Source organism: Sphaeramia orbicularis, chromosome 4, assembly GCF_902148855.1.
Source record: "Sphaeramia orbicularis chromosome 4, fSphaOr1.1, whole genome shotgun sequence".
Lineage (NCBI taxonomy): Eukaryota > Metazoa > Chordata > Actinopteri > Kurtiformes > Apogonidae > Sphaeramia > Sphaeramia orbicularis.
In genome coordinates, this window is record NC_043960.1 from 22,331,103 (window position 1) to 22,342,294 (window position 11,192).

Here is an 11,192-nt window from a genome sequence, read left to right on the forward strand (position 1 = left end):
GGATGATTGACACCTGGTATAACTGCCTGTATGATTGACAAATGCAGAGGGAATGTTCAAGTCAGTGGGTAGACAGATGATGGTGTCCAGAGTGTTTGTATATCAGATTATATATGTGCACCCCAGTAGAAGTCTGTGGGATATCTGTAGTATGAACATACGCTACAAGCAAAAAGTTAAGGATATTTTTAATTTTTAGGCTATTTTTTTCAGTTGGGATTTTTGCACAGCGCTCTTTACTTTTTTTGTGTGTGAACTGAATTGACCAGACATACTGTAGTTTTATTTACAAATGACAAAAATGCTAAAAATAAATAAATAAATAAATTAAAAAATCCTTAACTTTTTGTTTGTAGTGTATCAGTGCATAGGCAATCATTCCATCAAAGGACCAGTTGATATCCACAATTGTAGAAATATTTCTAGTAGAAAAATGAACACACAAACTGAGACTGCAAGAACCACAACTGGATAAAAAGTGAAATAATTGGATTATATTTACACAAAATTAATAGATTGACTGTTGCTACCCAGGCTCATTCTTTTCTATTGTATTTATTTGTGCTGTTGTTTGTCTGTTTTTTTTTTTTTTTTTTTTGGGGGGGGGGGTCTCTTGTGTTTGTCTTTTTCTTTTTGGTTACTGTTACAATTCTACATAAAACAATAAAGATTTAAGTTAAAAAAAAAAAAAAAAAAAGAACATATCAGTGCATGTACCGTGTTTGTCTGCGCACATTTATGAATGTGTGTTTCCATGTGGTTCAGATTCTTCCATACACATCTGGAATTATTTGAACAAGTTCTGCCTTTTAGGTAATGTAACACATCCTCTGGTGGCCATGATGGAGGTCTACTTGACATAATACTCAAATTGAATATTGGATATACAAAACAGCTATTTTAAAATAAGAGGTTGCCATTTTGCAAATGTCAGTATGCATTTGCTTTCATCCAAATGGGTTCATGAGAAGATCAATACTACTCATATCTCAACAATAAGTATGACGCTGCACTCAGTAATTCTGGCTGCGCTTAACTAGAGACGGGAAACAAGAGGGAAAGGTCACTTGCCAAAAAACAGTCCAGCACCTACCCTCCTATAAAACCACAGTGTAGCTTTTATGATTTAGTTTTTGTGTGGATGAAAATAAACAAGATAAATAGTGTGCTTGTGCTACTGAGCTGTATTGTTTCCTTTGGAGAGGCCAGCTGTTTTTCTCCCCCCATATTGGGAAATTAAAAGTGTAAAAAACCATAACAATAATTGTTTTGTTCTCCCTCTTGGTAATAGTAGGGATTTTCCTTTTTACTATACACAATAATTTAAAAAGTATGCGCTTGCACATATTGGATTGACCAGTGCAATCAGTGTAGATAAAATGTTTATTCCAAGATAATCCTGAAGATTATTATATTCTTTCTGGTTTTTTTTTTTTTTTAATAATTTTTTGGTACAGATTTAAGTTACACTGAACAGTTGAATTTTCCATTTCAGAGGCATTAAGTACATCCCATTCTTCCCACCCCCAGTTCTACATGACATACTTGATGACAGCAATAAAAATAACAAAGTATTCATATGTACTCATGTTTTTTTTAATGTGGTTTAGGTCAGGGGTGCCACTAGCGCAGTGGTTCTCAACCTTTTTTGGCACGTGACCCTATTTTAACATCAAATTTTTTTACTAAAATTCATTTGTTTTTGATCATGTGATAGTTTGCTCTACTATGTTGCAAATAAACATTAATCTTAGATGACATTTAGGCTATATAATGTATATTATTATGGACAGAGGAAGAAAAGCCAGGTTCAGAAAATGAAACTGAAACTTAACATACTTTCGACATCCAACTCCTGACTTCTGTGCCTCTGTTATACAGCGGATTTTACACAAAATTTTCACAGCTTCTAGCCTGTATCCATTGGACCCCCTCCACTGCTCTATGGGCCCCCCACAAATGCCAAGCCCCATGAATTTGTCATGTTCCCCCCCCCCCCCCCATTGGTGCCCCAGGTTTAGGTAATAATAACCCTGGTGCACATACCTACTACCTGCCATAATTGTACAGCAACAGAAGAAGAGGAAGAGCTCCTTCAGCGAGGGATGCCAATTGATTCAAAAATAACAAATCAAACAAGTTGCTGTAATTAACCATGATTAATTGCATTTTTTCTTTGTGTACAAGTAAAGCTCTCCTGTGAATTACAGATTTCTAATAAAATGATCAAGGTCATTAAACTGAAAATTGACTCGACAAAAACAAGAGGAAAACCTCATCACCTCAAAAATGTGTACTAACTGCCAATTTACCACAATACTCTGGTAAATACGAATTAAACAGGGACAGACTGTGCTTAGAGTTCAAAATGATGAATCTGTTCTGCCTCCTCTGGTTGCGACCCCACGGGACCTTATTTTGGGAAAAAAACAAATGAATAAATAAAATTCCATCACAGTCTGTAGAAAGAAGTAAGTATTTTTTTTTTTTAATCTCAATTAAATAATTTGCTCACGTGATGTATGTGACTTTAAGAGATTATTTTACAAATGAAGAAAATGCATGCATAGAAAGATTCTACACTTGAAAGTTGTGGAACTGATGTTATCATAACTTTCTCTTTCCATGGTTTGTTGCTGTTGCTGAAGATGATTCTGCAGCTTTTTCCCTCTTTTGATACTTTTCAATTAGTTCTCAAAGAATGAGGTCATATATTCTAAGGTAATAGTCATTTTGACACTGGGGATGTGAAGTTAAATTACTACCTTTACAAATCTTTATCTACACAAACTTTGACAATTGTGACTTGTAAAATTATATTTTAAATAGACAAAGGTCATGTGTAAATTGAGGCAAAATTCAACAAGGATCAAAACACTTTTTGTTTGACTTCCTGATGAAGGCTTGAAGCCGTAACGCGTTGAAGGGTTCTTTAGGTGTACACATGACCATGCTGTGAGAATAAGGGCATTTTAATGCTGAAAGAGAGTGCCTTGGAGTGTTCTTCTGATTTGTTATCTACTTTATGAATCCCTTTTCCAAAGAGCACCTCAACAAACTCTTTTTTTGGGTCCTTGAAGCATTCCTTCCCATGATTTTTTAAGTATCAAAACATTATTTGCCACTGAATGCCATTGATATACTGGTTTTTTTTTTTTTGTTTTTTTTTTTTAAAACAAAGTTAGGTCCTATGAAGCACACCAGAAGAGGTGAGGCTTGCTACCAGAAAAAACTTACACTGTTGTCCATAAAGTTGGAATAATTTTCTCTTTTTATTCCTATTTATACAAGTGTGGTCAAACGATTAAAAATTTTCACCAGATTGATCCCAGGGTTGCTGTGGATTCATTTCAGTCTATCACAATTAAATATTATTCATTTTTATCCTGCGACGAACTGGAGATATGTCCAGGGTGTACCCCACCTTCACCCATAAGTAGCTGGGATAGGCTCCAAGCGACCCCCGTGACCCTAGTGAGGATAAAGCTGGTTCAGATAATGAATGAATGAATGAATGAATGAATTAATGAATGAATTAATGATTTTTAATCTATATGAATTGCATTTCATTTTGCATGAGCAAAAAGACTCAAGAAATAAGGGAATACAGTACAGGCCAAAAGTTTGGACACACCTTCTCATTCTTCGCATTTTCTTTATTTTCATGACTATTTTCATTGTAGAGCCTCACTGAAGGCATCAAAACTATGAATGAACACATGCGGAATTATGTACTTAACAAAAAAGTGTGAAATAACTGACAACATCTCTTATATTCTAGTTTCTTCAGAGTGGCCACCCTTAGCTCTGATGACTGCTTTGCACACTCTTGGCATTCTCTTGATGAGCTTCCAGAGGTAGTCACCTGAAATGGTTTCCACTTCACAGGTGTGCCTCATCAGGGTTACTTCGTGGAATTTCTTGCCTTATTGATGGGGTTGGGACCATCAGTTGTGTTGTGCAGAAGTCAGGTTGATGCACAGCTGACAGCCCTATTGGACAACTGTTAGAATACATATTATGGCGAGAACCAATCAGCTAAGTAAAGAGAAACGAGTGGCCATCATTACTTTAAGAAATGAAGGTCAGTCAGTCTGGAAAATTGCAAAAACTTTGAATGTGTCCCCAAGTGCAGTCGCAAAAACCATCAAGTGCTCCAACGAAACTGGCTCACATGAGGACCGCCCCAGGAAAGGAAGACCAAGAGTCAACTCTGATGCTGAAGATAAGTTCATCTGAGTCACCAGCCTCAGAAATCGCAAATTAACAGCAGCTCAGATTAGAGACCAGATGAATACCACACAGAGCTCTAGCAGCAGACACATCTCTACAACAACTGTTAAGAGGAGACTGCACGAATCAGGCCTTCATGGTCAAACAGCTGCTAGGAAACCACTGCTCAGGAGAGGCAACAAACAGAAGAGATTTATTTGGGCCAAGAAACACAAGGAATGGACATTAGACCAGTGGAAATCTGTGCTTTGGTCTGATGAGTCCAAATTTCAGATCTTTGGATCCAACCGCCATGTCTTTGTGCGACGCAGAAAAGGTGAACGGATGGATGCTACATGCCTGGTTCCCACCGTGAAGCATGGAGGAGGAGGTGTGATGGTGTGGGGGTGCTTTGCTGGTGACACTGTTGGGGATTTATTCAAGATTGAAGGCAACCTGAAGCAGCATGGCTACCACAGCATCCTGAAGTGACATGCCATTCCATCTGGTTTGCGTTTAGTTGGACCATCATTTATTTTTCAACAGGACAATGACCCCAAACACACCTCCAGGCTGTGTAAGGGATATCTGACCAAGAAGGAGAGTGATGGAGTGCTGCGCCAGATGACCTGGCCTCCACAGTCACCGGACTTGAACCCAACCGAGATGGTTTGGTTGAGCTGGACCGCAGAGTGAAGGCAAAAGGACCAACAAGTGCTAAGCATCTCTGGGAACTTCTTCAAGACTGTTGGGAAACCATTTCAGGTGACTACCTCTGGAAGCTCATCAAGAGAATGCCAAGAGTGTGCAAAGCAGTCATCAGAGCTAAGGGTGGCTACTCTGAAGAAACTAGAATATAAGAGATGTTTTCAGTTATTTCACACTTTTTTGTTAAGTACATAATTCCGCATGTGTTCATTCATAGTTTTGATGCCTTCAGTGAGGATCTACAATGTAAATAGTCATGAAAATTGTGATGGCCCTGCACCTTTCGGGCACTAGGGGCGCTGTCAGTTTTCTGTTGCAGATGGCGATGGCATAATTGATGACACCTGTGGCGGTCCAGGCCTGACTATATAGGCAGGTCGGCCGTGATGATCACTGGCTCTCTGGTTCTCGGGCTCTCTGGCTGTCTCTCTGGCTGTCTCTCTGGTCTAGTCTCGGTGCTGCTGGCTGTCTGGTCTGGTCTGGTCCTGCTCTGCCCTGCTCCTCCTGGCTGGCGTTTCTCGGCATTTTTGTGTTTTTGTTATTGTTAATTTACTTAATAAATCTTTGTTACTTTTTCACCACCTCCATCTCCATTCTGGTCACCACCTCAGAGCCGGGTTGTGACAAGTGGGGGCTCGTCCATTCAGTTTCCTTGATCACATGACAAGTGGAGGTTGTCCGGTCCTTGGTCCATGTGACAAGCGGGGGTTTGTTTGATTCATTCATTTTTTCATTAGCGGTAGTCTCAGCCGTGTGGGCGGGGACTACATGATTTTGTGAATGACTGGTTGTAGTAGTGTCCACGTGATGTGGTGGTCGGGTGTGTTTTTTCATTGTGCATGTGTGCGCAATCCGTCTGCTTTTGGAGACTTGAGGTGAGTCTGTTTGTGTGTAGAGAGAGCCAGATGTGGGTTTTGTTAATGTTCAGGTGAGTTTAAACTCAGAGCTCTGTTCATGTCGTTTCACACTGGTGTGTCGCTGCTGTCTGGTCCCTGTAGGTTCAGAGCGTCTTCCCCTTTGGAATTCGCTGGGGGGGCTCTTTCTTAGGTGGTGTTGACCGTGGGTAGAGCAGTTGTCTCGGGAGCACGTCCGATGTTTTAGTTGAAGTTGCCGTTTATCCGGTTGCTTCACTATGCATGCGGGATTCAGTGCATAAATACCCACCACCAGTAGACACCTGAAGACTAGGGAGGAGCTTAGAGAAGTTTCTGCTAGGCAGATAGAGGGACTGGCTGCGGTGGCTGTGGGGTGTGTTCTGGCTTTTGGCTCAGGAGTTTAGGTGAGTTCTGGTGTTTTTTCCGGTAGGTTGACTTAAAATGGCCTCGGTAGAGGATTTCCTGTCTGCTCCTTCAGAGGAGTGGTTAGACAGCTGTTCCAGAGAGCAACTGGTTAAAGTGGCTGAACATTTTGATTTGGATGTCGGTGATAAGCGGCAGAAAGTCGTTATGAGACAGATTATTAAAGGCAATCTGTTAGAGAGCGGAGTTCTCCGGTCTAAGCCTCAGGTTGGCTTGACTGTAGATTCTGGTGCTGCGTTGGTCTCTGATGTGGGAGACGCAGGCTTAACGTTTGAGCAGCGGGAAAGATTGCTTTTACTGCAGCTGGAGCTTAAACGGCTAGATCTAGATGAACAAAGACTGAGTTTAAGTCAGGGTAGTGGACCCGGTCCTACTCAGTCCTCTGAGGTTCCACGTTTTGACGTGGTTACTAACTTACGTCTGGTCCCTCAGTTTTGTGAGCGGGACCCAGACACATTTTTTTCTCTGTTTGAGCGCGTGGCTGACAGCCGGAACTGGTCTGACGCAGAGCGCACGCTGCTGCTCCAGTGCGTCCTGACAGGGAAGGCGCAGGAAGCGTATTCTGCTCTGAGTCTGGCCGAGAGTAAAGTTTACGGATCTGTCAAAAAGGCTGTGTTAAAAGCGTATGAGCTGGTGCCTGAGGCATACCGTCAGCGTTTCCGCACCTGGCGGTAACACAGTGGGCAGACTCATATGGAGTTTGCTAGAGACTTAATTACACACTTTAATCGGTGGTGTTTGTCGTTGGGTGTTGAGTCTTATGAAGCACTATGTGACTTGATAGTTTTGGAGGAATTCAAAAACACTGTTCCTCCTCACATAGCTGTTCATATTGACGAGCGCAAAGTGAAAACTGTGACCGAAGCGGCTGCGCTCGCAGATGAGTACGTGCTGACGCACAGAGGCCGTCAGTTTAATGGTGGTGTAGACCCTGAGGACAGCAGGTTCTGTTCGTCTGGTAGACAACGGGAGGCTGGGTCTGGGTCCTGGAAGCAGGACGCATCACCCCGTTTTTCAAATAACTCTAAAATGTGTAATTATTGCAGAGGCAGGGGCCACTGCAAAGCAGAATGTCCACGCAGATCTGGTAAGAATGCGCAGGTTAAGCCCGTGGTTCTGGCTGCTCCTGTGACACACTCTGTTTCTGTGGACACTTGTGGGGTCAAAATCAATCCTGTTCAGACTAATTCCTGTGTGCCCTGTAGCGACGTTAAATCTGTGAATGATTGTAGTTTGGCGCAATCTGATTTTTCTGCATTTATTTCGGATGGTAAGCTGGTGCTGGTTTTAAGAGACCTGGGTAAGCATACAAATCAAAATTGTTACTGAGTGAATGTTTTGTTTAACCTGTTTTCTCGCAGTCGGTCCTCTTGGAGAGAGGCCCTTTCTTTTTGGGGGGGGGTGTGACGGCCCCGCACCTTTCGGGCACTAGGGGCGCTGTCAGTTTTCTGTTGCAGATGGCGACGGCATAATTGATGACACCTGTGGCGGTCCAGGCCTGACTATATAGGCAGGTCGGCTGTGATGATCACTGGCTCTCTGGTTCTCGGGCTCTCTGGCTGTCTCTCTGGCTGTCTCTCTGGTCTGGTCTCGGTGCTGCTGGCTGTCTGGTCTGGTCTGGTCCTGCTCTGCCCTGCTCCTCCTGGCTGGCGTTTCTCGGCATTTTTGTGTTTTTGTTATTGTTAATTTACTTAATAAATCTTTGTTACTTTTTCACCACCTCCGTCTCCATTCTGGTCACCACCTCAGAGCCGGGTTGTGACAAAATAAAGAAAATGCGAAGAATGAGAAGGTGTGTCCAAACTTTTGGCCTGTACTGTATATTTGCACTTAACGTGTTCGTTGCAAGCTGGGCAACGCATTAGCCGAAATGCTAGCAGAATCCCTGACCAACATATGCTTCACGTTAATGTAGTATTTTAAGCTGGAAGTGCTTCAGTGAAAAGAAAACTCCTTCCTGCAGAGTGTACATAATATTTTACGTCGTTCAGCTGTTCTGTCTTGGGTTTTTTGTCCTCATATTTCCATCTAGAGGGCCAACGTGCTGTTTAGTGTCTTCCATCTTTGTGGGTTGGTTTCTCTTGCATGTCACTACTCGATCACCTGCCCATTTGCACATGCGTGATGGTAACTTGGACAAACTGTCCAAAATGTGTTGGCAGAGACGTTCAGAGTCATCCATGCAGATAGGTTAATTGCATTAAAAATGTTGTTAATCTATGCTAATGTGTTAATTTTGACAGACCAAATTTATACATATTAGAAAAATCTTTGAGCAGATGTATGGCACATCTGAAATAATGTGACCCCATTTTGTGTTTTTTTTTTTAAGGTCTATATTTTATTTTATTACTTTTATTTTATTAATGTTTACATTTTACTGTGAAGTGGAATGCTTAGCCTTGTCTGGTAATTGTGTTTTAAATTGTCATGCCACTGACAGTGTGGATAACAAGGGTTTACAGTAGGAGCTATGAGGTAGGAACTATTCTTCTAGCCCAGTTTCCTCTGGGGTACTATAGCGAAGCACCGCCCGCCATCCTCAGATGCATTATGGAAAGAAGAACGGCGAGTCACGTTTCCTCATTTCTGTGCTTGTTTTATTCCATTCAGGTGAGTAAAAGTGTTAACATCTGTAATAATCCACGTCCTTGGAGTGGGCTTTAATAATGTGTTTTTTTCTGTTGTGTTTTAAGGTCGTTTCTGTCATATTTAACCACTTAATGTGAGTGAGTGCGTGGAGGGAAAGTGTGGAATTAGCGCGCGGTAGCCGCCATTTTGTGTGCCTAGCATAGCCGATAATGTTGATTTGGACTTGTGTGAAAGGGCTCCCGTACACAGAATGTATTTCGGTTTTGTTGTGTATGTGCATTTTGTGGGTTTTATAGTTGTGGGACATGCACCTTGTCTGAAGTTTCTGGTTAAAGGCACGCAGTTTATATGGGTTGTTGTGACCAAAGTCTTTTGTTTCTGATAGTTAATGTAGCACAAGCATTTCATTTCTACATTCCAGTAACCTGTGATTGAAACAGAATGTTTAAGTAATTAATTTTAGTTTAGTAATTAAAGAGTATTTTCATTTAAAGGGACAGTGCACCTTAAAAATAGCACATTAATATTACACTTGACATAGTGGTGCTCCAAATGGTGTTATACTGTCAAAATATGCTTTAGTGTTAAAGGTTATTTTTGAACATATGTCAACTAAATGAAGAAAATGATAAGGGTAAAAGTGTATTTGGTAAATAAGATAAAGTTGTGATAAGATGTTGTTAAAAGCTACTTGACCAAAGAAAATAACTGGAATGAAAACAAAAGAAATGTTTTATAACTATGATTTTGATTATTCTGTGATGAATAAGTCCACAGATGAAGATGCATTCTGGAAAGAAGAACAGCGAGTCACGTTTCCTCATTTCTCTGCTTGTTTTATTCCATTCAGGTCAATCCGGTCCACATCAGGACCAAACAGTAATTGTTATTGTGGCCCTCAGCTCTCTGGGACTCGTAATAGATGCAATGGTTACATACTGAGTCCCAGTTACACTTTATATATCACAAATAAATCACATTATCACAATCATTTCACGAGAAGAAGTAAAAATAATTTATTCCAGCTATATAGGCAACAGCACTATAGCTCAGTGTATGGTAGCGGCGTCAAGTTAATCACTATTTATTATTACCTCCGCCAAGGGCAGCATTAGTAGGATAGCACAAATGTAAGTTAACATCTATGTTTAACAATGTCAATCAGAATAAAGCAATTTTTTTTCAGATTTCACTCCTTTCTCCCTCACTACATGACCATAGCCACTGTCTCACTCCACATGCATTCTTCTGTAAAACCACAGATTGTGTGTAAAACTAGAAAAGCGCAGACCTCCACCAAGGCAGAGTTGGTACTGGCATAGGAACAAATGATTAAATTTTTGGGGGGGGGGGATTTTTTGTTTGTTTGTCTGTTAGCAAGATAACTCAAAAAGTTACGGAATGATTTTAATGAAATTTTCAGGTAATGTTGATACCTCCACAAGGAACAAATGATTAAATTTTGGTGGTGATTGAGGGGGGCTGATCTGCCTTGGTGGAGGTCTGCGCTCTCCGAGTGCTTTTCTAGTTTTACACACAATCTGTGGTTTTACAGAAGAATGCATGTGGAGTGAGACAGTGGCTATGGTCATGTAGTGAGGGAGAAAGGAGTGAAATCTGAAAAAAAATTGCTTTATTCTGATTGACATTGTTAAACATAGATGTTAACTTACATTTGTGCTATCCTACTAATGCTGCCCAGCACAGGTCATGAGTTACATTACTCATAAATACACACTCATTTTGACAGTTAATGCAAATATAATGACACAGTATGGCGTAGCCACTCCCTTTGGCTCATCTTATGGTAATGAAATAACAATTTATATTTTAAGGTGATTATGCTGCAATGAAAACATAATTATGGTTTGTGATGGTTGACCATGTGGAGGAGGAAACACACCAGGAGGCTGGAATAATCTTCACCGCAGTATGATTTATTTACAGTGTTTGCCCTGGTGACATCGCCGATTGAGCTATGTTAGTGAAAAAAAAACTAAAAAAACTAAAAACAGAAAAAAACTCAACTAATTGATGAAAAACAGCGTAACAAAACATAAGGAAAATCAGTCTTAAACCACAGAAAATAAAGCTCAGCCCATGGCTAAGGGCAGCCAGCTTCAGTGACCTGCTTCACTCAAGCAGAGTCACACTTCTCCTCGAGGAGCTTCTACTCCAGGCTTTTTATACCCGTTGCCCCTCCCACATGAACAAACCAATCCCCAATGTTCAGTTTACCTTTCAATTAACATTTACCAGAATATTACTGATATCTTGACCTATACCTCATTTCACTACTTATATTTAATACTTCCCTAAAAAGTCTCTAACAGTTTAAACCTGGTTTAGAGCATTTTTAAGCTTAACTACTGGCCAACTCAC